Source organism: Haliaeetus leucocephalus, unplaced genomic scaffold (assembly GCF_000737465.1).
Source record: "Haliaeetus leucocephalus isolate CR32 unplaced genomic scaffold, Haliaeetus_leucocephalus-4.0 Scaffold795, whole genome shotgun sequence".
In the NCBI taxonomy this organism is placed as follows: Eukaryota; Metazoa; Chordata; class Aves; order Accipitriformes; family Accipitridae; genus Haliaeetus; species Haliaeetus leucocephalus.
The window spans coordinates 1,634,421-1,654,410 of record NW_010973231.1 but is presented as its reverse complement, the minus strand read 5'-3'; the positions used below and the strand labels follow the sequence as shown (position 1 = coordinate 1,654,410).

Genomic DNA, 19,990 nt, shown 5'->3' with positions numbered 1-19,990 from the left:
GGATTTCTGAAATCACTTTCATGAAAATTGGACATTCTCTCTGACTGGGGACTTTATAAACTCTGTCTGCTCTTTTCTGGACTGTTAGAGTCTCAAATATCTTGATGTTTCTAGATATGGCAATTAGTCCAATGGATATGTAAATATACATAAATATATATTTAGGTGTAAAATACGTATATGCAACAGGTATGCACCTAGAAGGTTTCTCCGGAGGATCTTTTCAGTGAGGAACTGCTGATGTCTTTGCTTCATGGTGAAATTTGTCCATGCTGTCATTCAAGCGTTGTCTGCAGACATTCATCCTGTCTATGCACAAAAATATCCTCTCACTCAAATTTTGTGGTCTTTTAAATCCAGGCCAGATGCTGTAGATGGGCTTACAGATTACAGACTGAATTCTTTAGTTTAGTCAGGCTGGCAGCTCTTTTCAGCATAGACACAGCCTGAATGCTGATAGCATTCCCAGAAGAATTTCATGTGCATGCTCAGGTTTTGTACAATATTCTGGAAGAGAGCTCAGAGGTATGTCAGTTTACAATAGTCTAAGGAGTCACGAGATACACTCCCTGAAGAGTCCTCTTTACAGCAATCCAGCATAACAGGGATTGGGATCATAGCAGCAATGAAAAGCACAAATTCTGAGTGTTTGTATAGATCACGATCCATTCCATAAAACATGTTGTATTTTGTTCTACTTTACCCTCAGTATCACATTTAGTCTCATTCCAAATGCTGTAATTTGTTCAAGTGGAGTATAGATAGGGCAGCTTCAGAAACTGCACAGATTGCATTACTCTTGTGTTGGGATGAGAAAGTATCACTTAAAAATCTGGTGACTACAACAGTTGGTTCAGCTTCACTTGTTCACTTGGAGATATGTATAATTTTCCATGCAAACTGAAAGCCTTTCACATGTTAACTCAAAATTTCAAATGGATAATTTCTTAGACATTTGGTTAGACAATTCAGTCAATATTAGCAATTGAACACTCTGAAAAGAAAGTCAGCGAAGAGATAATCTTGGCAAGGAGAGTACAGGCTCTGTAGATAGCAAGTTTGGAGTCACTGAAGGCTGTGTCTAGATGGTACAACACAACTCCATGTGATATATTCCAAGTTCCTTCCAAATTAACTGGCCTGAGATTTAGAGATGGTACAATCACTGTAGTGGAGATTTCCACCCACATTTCCAACTGGGCACACATACCCTGCCAAGAAGCTCTGCAGTGTTAGCATGCCCCAAATGCTAATGCTTTAGAAAGACTTTTCGTCATACACCTTTGATCCAGCTAAAATGTTTCTCCCTTTTGTATTCTACCTTGTTTGGGTAGAAAAGTATTTGCTGCATAATTTTCTGGGCTTCTGCTGAGTGGAAGAAATGGAAAGATCCAGAATATGTTGACTGTGGCTATTTGATTATCGGAGAGGTTCTTCTCCAGCATCAGGATTAAATACATTTATCTCAGCAGCTGCCAGAGAAAGGTGATGCTCTGGCCCTACTCCATCTTCTTTTCTGCTATGTTTGTTTGCCAGAAGATAGGTACTAAGGAAAAGTACCTCACCAGAGAGCCCAGCACACTTATTTCAGTCAGGCTACACCTGGGTGTTGCAATGTCACTGTGTAATTCAGCTGACCTGTACTTTATAGCTTTGGTCTCTATATATGTGAGTTAATCCTCATGGGGGCTTTTGAAGGTATGCCAGTTGACTTAAAAATGTGGTTCTAAGTAAATGCTAGCACACCTGCCAGCTGACTCCCACCTCGGATGACTCAGGTGCCTGAAGAAACACAGGACTGACGAAAACAAAAGTGCTTCAAAACAGGCTTTGTGTGCACATGTAGCTGTATAGCCATATATCACCATAGAGGTCTCATATCACCAATATCTGATTCCTTACACAAAGAAGCAAGCTTTTCTTGTTGTTGCTGGCACCTAGCTATTTTAAAAACTCATCTGTAACTTAATACCAAAATTGTATCTCTTAATAAAATCTGTCCAGCTGAAATGCATTTAGAAATAAAAATATGAAAAGAATTGAATCAAATCAGTGTTAAATCTGAAGTCTCAAAATAGCTCTTTAAAAGTAATGTTTTTTTTAAGTTCTGTCTACATATTGCCAAGACACAGGAATTTAGGCTGTCAATAAAACATCCATTTAAAAATTGCTCCAAGCATGAATATCTAACAGAATAAGACATGACAGGAGGGTTATTTTTGCAAGAGTACTGAAAAAAAAGATGCAATTCTCCTTTGTGAAAGCAGCCTAGATTTGAATACAAGAGTTACATTTTTTTCCCCATCCTTCTTTCTCTCCTGTTCTTATTAACACACATTTATACAACTTAAATTTACCTTTAATTTACCCACTGCCTCATGCCAAGTTTCTTATCATTCTTCTCTATTTTAGTAGAGCTTTACCAGGAAAAACAACAAAGCATCAAAACTCACCAAATTTAAAGGGAGTAATTCCTTTACCTAAAAAAGGCAAAGAAGAGTTGTGATAAGATTCCTGGTTAGGTTTTTTGTCTGTTTCCAAGTTACTATCTAAATGATGAAAGTGTTACTGTTTAGAAGTAATTACCTACACATTGTTCTCAACCCTGGTATAGGATTACATGACGGGGTTCTGTTTGCTTAAAATAGCTCTTTTCCATATTAATAACTAATATTCATTTTGATACACAGACTTCATAATGGTAGGTCACAGCAACACAGACATTAGGCATTCGGTTGTTGAAAATTAAACATAAGATTGAGACTGCTGAAAAGAAAATAAAAGAAAAATTAATTCCAGCTGAGGCTCATGTTTGCTGCACATAAGAGAAACATCTAGAAAGACTCTTCCAAATGAAATATAATTATATTTCTTTAGTAAATGTTGTAGTATTTCTGTGGAATTATTATCTTTGGAGTATTTTGAAATTCAGGCTAAGAATACAGGGTCAAATTACAATATCAGCAACATAGTAATAAAGAAATCAATGTGCAGTTTTTTCACCTTATTCTTCTACAAATTAGATTTCTTTGTTACAAAAGGTAAGAATAAACCATGAGAGAGTTTACATCCCAACAAAGCTACTGTTCCAGGAAGGGAGACCTGCAGTGCCTGTTTCAGAAAGCAGAAAGGGTCTATTCCTCTACAGTTTTAGCATAAGCTGAGCAATACCATGTCCTGCTTCCTTCATGGACATGAAATAATGATTTCCTGTATAGGGAGTATCTGCAGAGAAATATTCACTATGGTGTCAACCTCTTTTATAGTGATGAAATTATTTTGTGTTTGTTACAGAAGACTGGTGAGGGGTCCTGTAACCAGTCACCCTTACTGGCTGTGTTAGGGGGCGGTAAGGAACTCACCCAGAAAGCTGGGGTTTAATAGTCTCCCTCCAGTTTGGCTAATCCATTGCTGGTATGCCCAGGAATGGTGGTCTAAAATGGCAGGTTTGCCATGATCAGTTCCCTTTCCCACATCTTCATGTATGTAAGTCTTACCCACATCTGATACTCTATGTCCGGATTCCTCTGGTCGTGTCATCATTTTCCACTTAGAAACTTTGGCTAGATATATGTTTGTGCACCCAGATACTCCAGTAGCTCTTGCCGATCAGCCAGCTGAGCAGAAATCCTGGTTGCCAGCTGGGTGATCAGCATGACCACATATCCACAATGAAACCCCCGTGAAACCCTGAGCTTTCTATGCGAGTCCTGTGCATGAGCCAGGGAGCTCCCTTGCACCTATGGTTTGCTGGACTTCATCTATGCAGAGAAACTCTACGGCACGCAAATCAGGAATCTGATGTAACCTACTGTACATCCATGCAACAGTTAGCACATGCTTAGAAACAACACCTTCTGGAAGTATCAGACCCACGGCACAAAAATGGCAGTATGTATTCATCATAATATGGGCTAAGGAACTTCTGGGCATCATAAGGGACACAGAGACATAGAATATACCTTTACATATTTTATGGTCCCAGCTGTGTATAAGCTGGGGGAGGAAAGGGGAGGATATCAGGGTACAATAGTGCAGAATTATTGAGAAGTGTTAGAAAACAGTTCTTTCAGAGCATTGAATAACCATTCTCTTGCTATTCTATTTATTTTTAAACAGCTTCCCTTTTGTTGAACCAACAGAATCAAAAGTTTTAAAGTATTTTTAAAAGAGGCATTTGAAAGAATGAGTTCTCTACTGTGCTAGTAATTGGGTATTTTTCAAATTGCTTTCTTCTTAAAACCTTACATAAACCAAACCTTAGCAACAACAGTCCAAGAAAATGAATTACTTTTAATGCCATAAAGCAAAACATTTGAGGATAGTTTAAGTCAAGTAAGTGATAGCAACTGCATTTTACACAGTCGCATAGCATTCATATTGTGTTACTTTAATGCAGAGTGCTTAATGAATGCATGTTCCTTCCCCAGGGAGCAATCTGTGCAGAAAAAAATCTCATTCAAAGCTTACTGAAACCTCTGGGAGTCCTTCCATTCACTTCATTTTGCTTTGGATCACTAAATGCATTACCAAATGCAATAAAAGCATTATATTCTAATTGGTGCAGAGACTTGCAAAACCAAAGTCAATGAAGTCTATCCCCTTTGGCAGTAAAAGACTGCTTTTATATGTCGTCCACTATCCCCAGCATATTTGGAGACTTTTCAAGATTCTTGGGCTGCTGGTGGACCGGTCTGAGAAAGTAATCTCTCCTTTTTTGAATGCCAAAAGTTATCAAGTAAAGAAGCTCTAAGAATACAGCACATTTTTTATTTTTAATTAAGGTTAAAATGATGCTATAATAAAATTAAAAAAAAAAAAAGAAGAAATGAGGAGAAATAACAATAAACAAAAAGGAATAGATGCTGTTATCAGAGATGATATTATTCTGTGTTCATTTGTTTTCATAGTAGAGCACTTAAGGTGATAGCTTACCCTTTCATGTAACAAAACGGAGAGATGATACATTTTGGTGCAGCATTATGGTAAAAAAAGCAATAATGAAGTAACTTGAAATGGAAGCAATTTTTTGACTAATTACTTTTACTCTAGTCTCAGGATCTGAAGAGGAAATATAGGGGTAATTCAGCGATCATGAGATATGTTAATTGACACTTGGCTTATATGGGTGTCTGAGCACTTCACACACTGCTTAAATAATTAAGCCAACCCTGTTTTTATTAGATGTTTACACATTCCTGTTGGAGACCTAATGGTCCTAAACCCTTACCTTGATATTTAATATGCCTGCCTTATGTCACATAATTACATATTCTGATAGGGGAACTGCAAACAAATTTCCACTTTTAAAAAATTTGTTCAGGGGCTTTGAGTGGATTTAAAAAGAAAGATCCTAGTGGTTGTCAGTTTTCTTGACCATAATAAAAGTGGGCATGCTGTCCAAACTCTTGGGAAGTCAGGCTGCGCTGTCAGGTAACCATGAGGATCTACTCTTCAGTCATGTGCCTACATGGAATTGTTTTAACATTCACTTGTTTTGTTCATTTCCAATGTTCTTATATAATTTTCTTTTCCCTCCCCATTATAGTTTTAACATATAGCATATATTCCTTCTTATATCAAGAGATCATGAAACCCACTTTAGCTCTTTTTTTTGAGCTTGGCAAAGCTAGGTACAACCAAATCTTGTATTCAGACAAATTTTCAGTACCCATTATTATATTCCATACAATATTTGAATCTGGGTACAGAGATCTGTTCTACACTACATAACAAAGGAAATCACATAGACTGGACCTGTTTTTCAACAAAAAAAAGTTCTAGAATGAAACAAGGGTCATAAGTAAGTGAGCATGAGTTTTCTTGCTGCAACTTACTGAAGCAGTTACTTGAGTACAAACTAATTGTGACTAAATATAGAGATCTGTGTGTAAAATAAGCAGTCCTACAAAAGACTATAAAATAAATTCCTGTTGTTTATAAACACCTGCTTATAACTTATAGTTTAAAAATGGCATTTTCTGATTCTGCTGAACAGCTTTTTCATATTCCATTTTTTTATTCTTACTTGTTCCCCCTTTACTTATGTTTTCTCATTAATGGTTTTGAGGCAAGATATTAATGTGTTTGTGCTTGAGGGCAAGAGAGTGTTTGAACTGCAGTGGAAGATGTGGTGCATGGATCAGATGATATGTGATGTACCAGAGAGAACTTTCTAGCCACTTCAAGTATCAATAGCATTGCGGCCATGTTAATACCAACTTGAAAATATATGCTTGGCCTTGATGAAAAGAGTGTGTGGTGCCATGAAACCTCTCTGCTCCTTCCACCTACATCAGCTGGTCTTGTAAAAGACACGTTCCCTTCTTGCAAATCTTGTACCTTTGAGCTTTAGGTAGATACTTACACAGCTAGCCTATGCAGTTATAACTTCACTGGGAGCAGCAAGTATCTCTATTAAGGCGATGCTGGACGAGCTTTGGCACAGTTATACATGCTGTGATCACATATCCATTATAGGAAGAAATTTTTTTCCCCTATTGCACAACCATTTCCAGTTCTATAAAACTAAAGATCTGGGTCTGCTGCATGGGAAAGAAGACAAAAACCAGCAGGATCCATGCTTCTTGTGAGAAGAACAGGAGGAAGAAGGATATAGATGTTGCTAGAAATCTGTTGCTAGAAATTGCCACATTATTCTGTTTAGCTTGGCCACAGACATGTGGTGTCCTGGTCAATCTTTGGGTCTTTGAGTAGTTATGTATGGATTCTAGTGAAATTCTTGCTGCCCTTCATTCTGTGCAAAGCCGACTGACGAGATACTGACTGCTGTGTTGTCTGATAAAGACTAATATGTTAGGATCTATAGCAGATTCTACTCTATGAAAGTAAAAAATAAAAGATTGAGTAAATCAGTCACTTCTTCCACTGTACTAATCTAAACTTTACTTTTCTGTATAGTGAAGACAGTGGTATTTACTGTACTACAAAAACAGGAGTTGCTGCCATGCGTGACAGCTAAAAATATGCAATAAGATGTGTCTGAATACCTCTGGGATGTGGTTTGAGTACTCCTGGCACTTCCTCAGCAGGTTTTATAATGCAGTCATCTGGGAGGGCTGGCGTTCAGTGGAGCCTATTTCAAGCATCAGAGAAGCGTTGAAGTTATTGTGCACACCAGTCTGCCGGTTGTTTCATAACACTGGCAGGGTACTGGGGCTCTCCAGCTTCATTGCTGCACCCTCCAGGACCTTCTGGCAGCTTTTAGCAGCTCTCTGAGGAATGCTCCGTGCCGCTCTTTCACACAGATACACACTGCAAACCTGCTCTGAAGCAACGACATACTCTGTTGTGGCTCATTCATTTCAAATAATTGCAAGCCTTGACTCTATTAGATCATCTAGGAGTATTATTTATGAATATCCTCTGTTAATATTTCATTTCAAATAATGTTGATGGGACCTCCTGGAGTCTGGGAAAAACACTTTCATTTGCAGTGTACCTTAAGGCTGCCTGCTGTCTTTCAGTCTGAACACCAGTGCACACTGCGCGTGGCTGTTAAGGCGGCTGGGCCATTGACATCTTACACCCCAAAAGTTGTCTTTAAGTTACAGTGCAACTGTTTGAGTTCTGTTCTTGAATGACAGGGCTTTTTTTCCTTTGGGAAACGTTTCTGTGGGGAAAAAAAAAATCATTATATTGATGCCTGGAAGTATTAACCCTTTCCTCCCCTCTCCCTCTCCCCCCCAAAGAAAACAGAGAGAGGCAATTTACTTCTTTTCATGGATGCATCAAACAAACTTCTGGAGGATGAGGAACTAAATGACTCAGTGTCTTGTTTTTACGTATAATGTCTGTGTTATGACATGACTATGACTTCAATTGCCCCCAGTAGTGGGGCACGCTATTCTTTGTTGTAGTAAAATCAGCTTTGGCAATGAAACAATTCTAAACTAGGCATTGGCAAGACAAAAATATAATTTAGTTTTAAGGGATGGAAATATAGTCATGCACTCTAGAATTTGTCATTATTTATAGATCCTAGTAGTAAAGTTTAAAACCCTGATGAAGCAGTCTGTTTTCCTCCTTATTTCTTCTTCCTAGAAGCTTGGAGTTAATTGAGATATCTTGTCTCAAGGAGAAGGGAGCATGAGAGCAAAGAGCTCTGATCCTCAGTAGATTGTATCTGGTGTTAGGCCTCCCTGCCTGTGAAAAATAGACATAGCGTGCCGTCTTTCCTTATTCTACCAAAGGTTAAGGCTCTGGAGAATTGAGCCTGAACTCTCAGTACATCTGGAGATAAACATCAGTGACTAAATCACAGCAGAAAAAGTAAGTTACAAAAAAGGGAGAACACATAACAAATGTTCCTCAGCACATGTATTCATAGAAAAGATAGTACTGTTATGTTATAAATAACTATCAATAATGACACTATTATAATGAGAACATAACAGTATCTGTCACATATGGGAGAAACTATTTCTATTAAAAGATGGTCTACTGAGAAACTAAAAATTAGCTTAAAGTATTTCATCAATATAAATGATTGCATTTTTCTTCTCTTTTCTGCAGAAGGGCATTTTCCTTCGTGTGCGTAATGGCAATCAAAACACTTTACTGATAGATTTGTACTAAAATATGAAGAACAGTGCTACTTTTAAAATTTATCTGTGGTCAGGAGGCACTGATGCCCATCCCTTTATAGGGCAAAACCCATTTCTTAAAAACATATCTTAATTTTCTAGGGAACTAGGCAGATGGTCACAGACAGCAATGAGAATACCACCTTCCAGTGTGCTCTGGTCATCAAAAACTGACTTAAAAAAAGTTTAAATTTGCATGGAACTGACAAAGAAAAAATGAAAAGTTAAGAAAAGTGAAGCAGCCCAAATGTCAGGATTATAATAAAAACTCTTAGAGTTAGACAGTGTGTTCTGTTGCTTTTTCTTATTCAAACAATCAAAATACTCGCTTGCTTTTTTAAGGAAGCCGTAGTTGTCTGACAGGATCTATTTTATGAATTTGTTGGCTGCATTTGCTGTCTCCTGAACCTTCTAGCAGAAACAGAATCTGCTCGGAATGAAAACAAAATCCTGTCACTGAGAATGATGTGAATTAAAGCATTCAGATGCTCAGGCTTTACCACCACTCTTACTTCTTACCAGGGCTCCCCCAGGTCAAGGATGACAGGGTTATGCCATGAAGATAACAGTGCAGAACAACGCAGTTATGCATATATCTATCCCTGGACATGAAAAAAATAATAACCTTGCTTTTATGTATCTCAAAATGGCTAAAATACTACTCTAGGAAGCAATGTGGTCTTTTTTTATGTCTTGTTTTCTCTATCCCATCTAGTGAGTGGGAAGAATAAGACATAATTATTCTCTTAATTGGTTAATTATTCTCTCTGAAGTTAGTTCATTTGTCATTCTTTGGTAATGATGTACCGTTGATTTTAACTGGGTAGTGTTTTCTTCTTGGTAAATAAGAAATGAGAATGTTTGTTTTTTGTTTTTTTTTTTTTTAACAATTTTCCAATGCCCTGTTAGAATGGAGATAAACACTGCATTGCTCATGCTAGAAGTGTTATGTGCCAGCCACACCACTGAGTATAGAGGTGACTTCTTATCTTTTTCTACATTGACTGGAACAGGAAACAGATGTTTTGCAACACGTCGAAAAAGTGTGTACTACACATGCTTCCAGGCAGGACTTGTAGCTTGGCAAATGATTTCATGGTGAATTGTTTTAAGGTAAAACTCTCTCAGTGAGTGCAGCTATAAGAGTTGATTAGCTTCTTGCATTAATGAGGTTTCAGTAAAAGCTTTTCCCAAATTAAAAGGCGTGTCTAATTAAAAGACTGTGGATTGCCTGAATATGGGAACTGCACTTCATGGCAAGTTCATCTGGCCAGTTTCATTCATGATTTCCGTGATTAGGCTGACTTCCTCCAGATGTACTCTTAGTTAACTCTTAGTTAAGGAAAGGCAGCCACAATAGCAGCTGTTGACCGCAGCAGAGTTCAAAAGCATCTTACCCAGCTCCTCTGTCTGCCATCTGCAAAACAGACTTTTAAAATAAATCCTTGCCAGTGCTAGCCATTGTCCTCATTATGATTTTTTTTTTGGTAATTCGTACTCTTTTGAGATGCTCTTCTGAAAGACAACTGAAAATCACCTTGAAGAGAGAATGAAAATGAATTTTCAGCTATAATATTTTCAGCTAAAACCAAATTTGCTATTTTCAGGTAAAATCAAATAAATAGTTCTTCCTATCTCCTCTTTGTCTGTTTAGTACGCATTGTATTAAATCTGTGCTCCAGCAGTGATATACATTTTAGATGAGGTCAGGCATTTTCTTTGAGAAACTGCTTTTTGTAAAAAAATGTCCCTTTGTTGAAGCTATGCAAAGGGTACTTTAGCATAATGTTCTCATTATTGGAAAAATTTCCCAAACCATTGCTGTTGACTTCCAACCACTGTATGATTTCTCCAAGACATCTTTTTTTTTAGTTTTTGAAACTGCCCTGTTACTTGGAAATCAGAAGTTAATCAATCTAAAAATATCTGAAAAGTTTGAAGTTATTGGAAATTATGGCAATGGTTCAATTGACGTGATTTTAAAAAATCAAATTTGTGATTTGTGAATTTTACATTTTCTTTTTTATTCTAATTTAGAAGACATTTCCGAAATGTCAAAAATCCCCAGGGAAGGGAAAAACCACATCCCACTCAGATCTAACATTTACTGAGATAGTGGTAGGCACTTTTCAACTTTAAATAATATTAAGAGTCCAGAGAAAAATTGCTCTAATTAGAACCTTACTATAGCCACAAGATCAAGCTTTGGCACTGAAACACTCTGAGAAGAAGAGAATAAAATCAACCTGCCTCATAGTGAGCTCCAGCCATGCTCATTGTACCCAGCATATGAAGCTTCAAGTCATCGGAGCATAGTTTAATCAGTTGTTTCTATTCTGATGTGGTTTAGTCACTTCTATAAATTATAGACCTTTTTTTTTCCAAGTCCAGAAGGGACAATGTGGCCTTCCAGGATAACACTGTTTTTTGCATCCAATTGCTCTTACAGTTGTGTTCTATAAATGCTCTATATTTGGCTTAAGCATGTCATAAAAGTGTGCAGTCTTGTTTAGAAAATGAAGTTTGGAAGTTTATTTCAATACCTACCGATGCACACTCTTCAAGGGAAATGCTTTTTAGAGACTGGGGATTCTCTGGCTTTACCCTCTAGCTGGTGTTCCTTGCTATGCATTTCTCGTCTAGCCTACAAATGCTTTCCAGACCCCGTGCCTTTTCTCATTCAGGAAATCCTGCAAAGAAATTGAGCAACCTTTTGATCTCTTTTTTAGTAAACTAAACAGATTGAGCTTCTTTTTTCTCTCACTTCTACAACGTCTTCTTCAGCCTTCAATCTTGTATCTTCCTCACTATGCCGATATATTTTTTTAAAATATAGCAACCACAACTACGCTACCGTGGAAACTCTTAATATAGCTTTCTTCCTCCTTCTCCTCCTCTTCTGTTCTGTTTATAGGCTCTGTAGTCATATTGACCTTTTCCCCACAGCTTTGCATAGCTGATGCTCCATCGTCAGTCCCTTTCGGTACCACTCGAGGTGCGTGGTACAGCCACCCTGCCTACAGATGTGGCCCCCTCCTTGACTCCAGCAGCGGTCTGGTACTGGGCTCTTTTCACAAGCATTTGGTTTCAAAGTGCCCCGTAATCCTAATAATACTGTTCCTGTCATTGTTTATAATTCTACCACTCTTTGTTTCTTCTGATATTTTTCTCCATTTTTTCCAGGACTTTTTGTTTCTATTGATTGGTGCTCCCTTTCCTCTGGTTTTACCTGGTTTTAAAATATTTCCTTTTTAGCTTTTTTTCAATAGTAATGCCTATTTCTACTTCACCTGTTATGCCATAAAGGGTATTTAAAAACCAAATTTGGCCAGTTTGATGGTTGTGGAATTGCAGTTATTAAAATCTTTAACTCTTGCATGGTTGTAACATACTTAATGCTAGTAAATAAGAAAATGTTTGTGACAGCCTGTGCTTGTGCCATGTAAACTAGGACATGTTACTGCTTTCTGAAAACCCAGCTGTGCTGGTTTTGGCTGGGATAGAGTTAATTTTCTTCATAGTAGCCAATATGGAGCTGTGTTTTGGATTTGTGCTGAAAACAGTGTTGATAACACAGGGATGTTTTCATCACTGCTGAGCAGTGCTTATCCAGAGCCAGGGGCTGTTCTGCTCCTCACCCCACCCCACCAGCGAGGAGACTGGGGGGGCACAAGGAGTTGGGAGGGGACACAGCCGGGACAGCTGACCCCATCTGACCCGAGGGATATTCCAGACCATAGGACGTCATGATCAGCGTGTAAAACTGGGGGAAGGAGAAGGAAGGGGTGGACATTCGGAGTGATGGCATTCATCTTCCCAAGTCACCATTACATGTGCTGGAGCCCTGCTGTCCTAGAGATGGCTGAACACCTGCCTGCCCACGGGAAGTGGGGAATGAATTCCTTGTTTTGCTTTGCTTGTGTGCGCAGCTTTTCTTTCCCTATTAAACTGTTTTTACCTCAACCCACAAGTTTTTTCACTTTTACCCTTCTGATTCTCTCCCCCATCCCACTGTGGGGAGTGAGCGAGTGGCTGTGTGGGGCTGAGTTGCTGGCTGGGGTTAAACCACAACACCAGCTGGTTGTAAATGGTTAATTCTCTATGGGAGGAAACTGACAGAGAAAACTATAGCTGAAGAAGTATCAGAGTGCAAATAAGGAGAAAAAGGACAACTCTGGAAGTTTCCGTGACTTTTCTTGCCATTTGTGGAATAAGAAGGTGTGCTGAGAACTAAATTGAAATAAAAATGGAAAAGCTAGATTAAACTGACTAGTAACTTACAATGAGTATCAGACAGTGTTGTGAAAAATGGCAGTTTATATACATTTAGTCAGTATTGTGGTTTAACCCCAGCCAGCAACTAAGCACCACACAGCCACTCACTCACTCCCCCCCCCGACCCAGTGGGATGGGGGAGAGAATCGGAAAAAAAAAAAAAGGTAAAACTCGTGGGTTGAGATAAAGACATTTTAGTAGAATAGAAAGGAAGAAACTAATAATCATAATAATGATAATAAAATGACAATAATAATAAAAGGATTGGAATATACAAAACAAGTAACGCACAATACAATTGCTCACCATGCACTGACCAATGCCCAGTTAGTTCCTGAGCAGCGATCCCTCCCAGGCCAACTCCCCCCAGTTGTTTATGTACTGGGCATGACATCCCATGGTATGGAATACCCCTTTGGCCAGTTTGGGTCAGCTGTCCTGGCTGTGTCCTCTCCCAACTTCTTGTGCCCCTCCAGCCTTCTTGCTGGCTGGGCATGAGAAGCTGAAAAATCCTTGACTTTAGACTAAACATTACTTGGCAACAACTGAAAACATCAGTGTGTTATCAACATTCTTCTCATACTGAACCCAAAACATAACACTGTAACAGTTACTAGAAAGAAAATTAACTCTAATGTGGATTAAGATGGAACGTAAAAGAGAAATTTGTGAGTTTCTTTAATTACGAGACAACAGAGTTCCAGTGGCAATATTAGCCTGAGAGGAGAAAAAACTCTTCATAAGCAAAGCCGGATAGGCAATCATTTCTAATATCAATTAAAGTGAATAAATACAGTGTTAAAAATAGTAAATTTTAAAAAAATGTAGATTTTCTTTTGGATTTGAGGAACTGTAATGATGTAAAAAGTTACTTTTCTGTCCACGCAAGATTAAAAATGCACAGGAAAGAGAAAACCGCTTAACGTATGGGGACAGAGGAGGAAGAGAAAGGAGGAAATAAATAACACCACCCTTAACAGTTATTGCTTAAAATCAGCTATTGATGTACATGCACTGAAAATACTTATATGTAGCTGTATGTGAAGAATATGAATAGAGGATTATTTTTCAGCTGTGGTTTGTAATAATAGGTTGGGGAAAGAGTAAAATATCCCGTAATGGAAAGAAATTGTGTCCCATTTGCATTTGCATTTCTAAGTTTTTCAGAGAAAGCCAGAGCAATTCTTTCTACTTAGATGAATGATGGCTACTTTATTATATGCATCTGTATTTCACAACTGATTTTAAATCAGAAAGTAAATATTGGACTTGTAAACCTGCAGTGAGATCCAACTGTCAAAACTGAGGTGGCTGAAAGTTGTTTTAGACTGCCTTTCTAGTCAACAGAGAGAAGGAGGCACCTCCACTGCCAAATTCTTCTGACACTCAGACAGGGATGCCAGGTAGGTCAGATGAACTCTTTATTTCAAGTGCCAACAAGGGAAGCCAGGGTGACCAGACTGAAAGTCAGATGTCTGAAGTGGTGTGAGGTTAATCCGATCCCAAACACACAATGTGAAATAGTAAAATGTGCATCATAATACAGAAATATTCAAAACATTAAGCTCTATTTTTTTTTCCAGACAAGTGGCTATATAAGAATCTTCTTACTTACATCTACTATTTGTGTGTGATTAAGGCCAAACCTGTTGTATTTAGGAAAAGAAATTAATTTTTTCCTCCTCATTCTTTTTCATGTGCAGTACTAATATGGATTAGAGCGAACCGAATTGTGGATGAGGTGGTATCCAAACCCATGTTTCATTACAGTCTGTTACACATCTGTTAATCTTTAAGACAAATAGATTACAGGTGGTGACTCTAAGGCCCTGTATAGAGCCAGTGGGGCTGCCCACAGGGCATAATTCAGTCTCCAGTACCAGTTTTACAGGCAAAGATCTGCACAATCACAAGGACTCAGTTTGACTCTTGGAGCTGTAAATTAGAAAAGAAAATTGAATATATACAAAGTAGAAATAATTGAAACAGTAGATATGTAACTTCACAGTGGATTAAAAAAATAAAATCTCAGCATACACTGGCACACGGTTTTGTGCATTCTAGGAGGAAATCAGAGAAAAGGGCTTATATTAGTAATTTCTTCAGTGCAAGTATTTCTAGGTAAAAATTATTTAAGCATTTCAAGAATGGATTGTCATCAACTAATCTTATCAAATCCTTCTGCATATAAAATGGTCACACTGCATACTGACTGGAGCCAATATTGGTTTTCTTACAACATTTTGAGTGATATACCAGTGGCATTTTTCCATTTATGCATAGGTCTGCCATGCATAGAGCATTTATATAATGCTCCTTACTCTAGGAGAGCTCCGGGTTGCATTTATTCACATGGTGGATTTTCAGGACTTTGTGGATGTCACTGTGATTCTGCATATTTGAAGGAGGAAGAAGCAAATGCAAGGCATACACCAGTCTCCGACTCAGGAGGTATCTCTCCCTCTGTGCAGAAGACCAATGCTCAAATCTAGTATATAATGTCAGAGCTTCTTACTCACTGGGGTCATATTTTATTAGCTATTTTTTTTGTGTAAATGCATTTAGAGTTCAGTGTGTGAACAAGGCTACAAGTGTGTCTCAGAACCTAATATAAAGTATTTAATTGAGTCCTTTGCTTTAGTGTGCCCAACAGGCTACGTGGGGAGATTCTAAAACCTTACAGAAAATAAAAGGCTGAGCTTTCCTGGATAAATTCTGCAGTATTATCAGACCTGTGGATCTCTCACATGCATGGAGCAAGCACATACCATACAACTGAGATCTGCTTTTCAGACAGGAGGCTAAATCTTCAGTTCCTTTAAACTGACACAAATCCTCTGGCTAATCTACCAACTGGAGACCTTGTTTGAGTACATTTACTTTTTAGTGGAAGAATTTTATTTTTTCTAATTACATCAATATTCTGTACATAAGTATCTTCTTTTACTGGAAAATGTAGGGATTTTTTTCTTCAGATGATTCAAAATAAAAACATCCAAGAAAACCTGGAATTGTTTCCATTTGGATACACTATTGCAATTGCTTCAGGCAAGTTGGGAATCACTTGTGTCATAGTCCCCTTTCTTCTGCATCCTTCTCTGATATTTCAGATGCTTTCTTGCCTTCTATAAGGCGCTACCGGCTCTTTCCAGGAGAGTGCATCACCGGACATGTAGCCTGAGCTGAAAGAAAAACCCAGAGATCCCAGGAGAACAAAGAGCTAAACCATACCCCAGCAAATATGTGGTAGCCCTTCCTTATTGAATGATTCTTTTTTTTTTTTCCAAATTTGAAAGCTGACACTTGTGTCTTGTGTGTGCTCTTGCTAGTTCCAGTGCTCCGTTAGAGGGAAGCTGCTATTAATATTTCAACACTGTTCACGTAATCGCTTATGTGATTTATCATCTCCCTATGTTGTTGTCTCTTGGTCACTTCTACAATCTAGGATCCTAAAGCAACAGGAAGTTTTGCTGATTAAGGAAAAAGTTCTGTGAAACCACAACCAGTTCCCAATATGCCCATCTTGTGAAAGTGCTTGCTCTTCTTTTATTCTACTAGATAACCTTCAGTGCAACCATTTAGATTTAAAACTAGCAGTGGTCACATGACACCTTGCTTTTCATATGCAAATATTTAAGTTTTCAGATGTCATTGTTTATACATGAATTTGGTCATAAAAGAAGAATATTTTGTAATTTAGACTCTCAAAAATGGATTAAAGTGCAAGAAGTCTGTGACAAGATTAAACCAGAAGTGAAATTAAATTTTATTTAACAAATAAGCACATGCTTTGCCAACTGCAGAGAGCATTCCCCTCCTCTGAGAATTTTATCAAGGATATTGTACATGTTCAACACTTCTGCTTACCACTACATCACAAAAAGCCTTTAACTATTTTGCCATTGTTACTAACACCCAGTAATAACAGGCAGATATAACAGTAGATAAGAGAAATGCAACTGGGATTTGAGTGTTAGAATGGAATTGGAGGAAAGTAATTATCTTGCATCCTTTTTGCCTTTAACTGCCATTTCTGATGCTATGAGCTTGGCTGAAAATCCGCAAATTGGTGGTTTCATACAAAACCAAAGCTGCACTGGAAAAAAAGGCACAGAGCAATCTGTCCTTGTACTGTTCGTGTCACTTGTAGAAATAAACTTGAAGTGAACATATTTATACAAATGTTTTCAAACAGCCACACATCCTTGCCCCTCCTACCTCTCTTCCCTCCCACATAAGGACACTCCATCTGGAGTTGCCAGGATACTGTGAGAAAGGTTGTTTTTGCAGGGCTCCCAGCTGTGATCAGGTACAGAAGTGTGATTGCTTTGGAGATGGCCTCTCTTCGCGGGGTTTTCATGCCGTGTTGGCAGGCTTGGGAGACGTGCATCAGAGGCATCTCCGTTAGGGCTCTCTAGGTGAGGCACATCAATACGTGAGAATACACTGGAGCACGTGCTTCTTGAGATCTGCTCCTTCCAGTGTGTCTTTCACATTTGTCTTAGTTAAGCTTCACTGAGCTTGAGCTTACCTGGCATTTACGGCTGTTGGAGGAGTGGCAAGAAGGTGCTGGCATCAACTACTCTTCACCATCCAGCAGCGCACAGAAGTCCAAGTGATACTCTGGACTCATATCCATGTAGCCAAGCATCCAAGTTGTCTGTTGAAGAATACGGATTTTGACTTACTGGGGGATTTTTTTAGCACGATCTTATTTTTTTATTTGAAAATACCAATTTGTCAAGTTCAGGAAAGTTTCCTAGGGACAGGATGATGTTTTACGATCCTGGGATAACTAGCAGACTGAAGCACAAAACCAGGAAATTGAGATCTCTGAGTCTGATTAAAGCCAAGTCTGATTTTAACTCTAAGTAGGGTAAACTAAACCTTAACTCCACTGACTAAATATAAATGACTCAAATAGGTGAGCTGAATTACACCCCTTCTCTGCTTATTGTAGAAATAACAGGTCAGATGTAGAGCTGTAAAGATGCTGAAGTTTGATGAAATGACACCCCTGCCTTCATATGTACCTGCTGCTAGTGCAGTAACTACTGTTTTACTGGCTATTTATGAGCTTGTCCTTCCACAGTGTCTTATGAAAACTTGTCATGGTAACAACACGTGTTACAGCCGGTAGCAAAGCACCGCGAAGCTGCTCGCTCACTCTTCCTCGCCCCCGGCCACGGTGGGATGAGGAGAAAATATAAAGAAACACTTGTGGGTCGAGACAAGGACAAGGAGGGATCACTCACCACTTATGGGCACAGGCAAAAGACAGGCTCAACTTGGGGAAGGAACAAAATCAACTTACTTTACCACCAATCAAATCAAAACAAGGATATTAGGAAGTAAACCAAACCTGAGAACACCTTCCCCCCAGCCCTCCCTCCTGCCCGCCTCAACGGGGAACAGGGGCTGGGGTCGGTTCCTCACACGGTGTCTCTGCCCCTCCTTCCTCCTCAGGGGGAGGAGGACTCCTCACACTCTTCCTCCATGAACTTCTCCAGCGTGGGTCCCTCCCGCGGGCTGCAGTCCTTCAGTCCCAGCCTGCTCCACGGAGCGGCGGCCATCTTGGGGGGCCTCCGCTCCCCTCCAGGGGCGGGGGGGGACAGCCTGCCGCCTCACCGCGGGCTGCGGGGGCATCCCCTCCTGCCTTCCTCCCTGACCTCGGTACCCACAGAGGGGTTCCTCTCCCGTTCCAATCCCCCACTCCCTGCAGGTTTCCCCTCTTAAATCTGCTCTCCCACCCGTGTTTCCACTGTCCCTGAGGGGCTCGGCCTGGGCCAGAGGCGGGTCCGGCTTGGAGCCGGGGGAGCTTCCAGCAGCTCCTCACAGGAGCCGGCCCTGCAGCCTGTCCCATGCTACCAAAACCCCTTCACACAAACCCGAAACAAAACTATAGACAGATCACCATTTTGTTTTGAAATAGTAGAACCAAAAAACAACAAAAAAATCAAACTCCAAGTATTTCCAAGACATAATTTTTATTTTCAGACTGTTACACATGAATAGCTCACACTTCAGGAAATATGTCCTGGAAAGCAATAAATCCCAGTTTTAGAAACTATAGCGCACAAGCAATTACACAAGGACTACAGAATGATGCTGTGCAAAAGCGGCTAACTTGGTCTATGGGTGTGTCGGCTGTGAATGGGAATTGAAAGATGATTTTACTTCTTTATATAGAATTTTTATGACTAACACTTGGGTATTGCCTTTTTTATGTGACCAGGCAAGATAGAACTCATACCTACTTTATAAAACTAACAATTGTATTCTTTGTGTAATGGTCCTGGATGTAGTTTTACTGTCATCTGTTTATGGCTGAGATTACCAGCCTGTCCTTGCATTCCCTTTTTTCGCATTGTGTGCTGAAACCTTTTGACATTGTCCTGGTGTCTTATACGATAAAGCTCTGCGTGGCCTGATAGATTCATGCAGGTAGCTGCAATCTGTAAGCATGCACACCACTTATACAGAGAATGACAGCATAGGCACTGACAAAAATGATAAGAACATTTTTTCAGAGTTTCCTCCCCTTTTTATTTGTCAAAAGATGTGATCCAGAGCTGAAATCCAGGTGGCTAAATTGCTTTACAAGAATTTCACTTCTCTTTTCTCTAGTTTGTCTTTGATTAACTGAAAATAAATTCCTAATCAAAACTAACTAAGAGAAATCCATTTCCTTGGCTGTCTCCAGCCATGCCCTAGCTCAGTGCCCAGCTCAGCTGCACTAGCTTGACACCGGCTGTCTTAGACACTGTCAAGGGCGGCACAGTAAGAGCCAGTGCAAACTGCATTAAACTCCCAAGTGCTGTGCTTAAGGCAGGCTTGCTTTACGGCCCTCTGAGGTATATGTGAACACTGGGGATTATGGCAGGACAAGTTATGTGAGTGAATCAGGTAGATTATGGCCGGCCAGTGTCCCCCTCTACCTACCCCATCAGTTCTTGTGGTGATATCCTGTGGTCAGCATCGAGCAGACAATTTGCTTATAGGTCCCCCAAAAAAGATCGATGTTCCATGAGGCAAGGACTGATAGCATTATGCCGTTTAGCCCCGCGACCCCCCCCCCCCCCCCCGCCCCCCACCCTCCGCCCCCCCGC

At 39.5% G+C, this 19,990-nt stretch overlaps 1 protein-coding gene across 2 annotated transcripts in view; it reads left to right on the top strand.

Moving 5' to 3' along the window:
- GLRA2 (glycine receptor, alpha 2) overlaps window positions 1-19,990 on the top strand; it is a 133,987-nt gene that overhangs the window by 50,609 nt on the left and 63,388 nt on the right. The gene's annotated exons all lie outside the window — the stretch shown is intronic.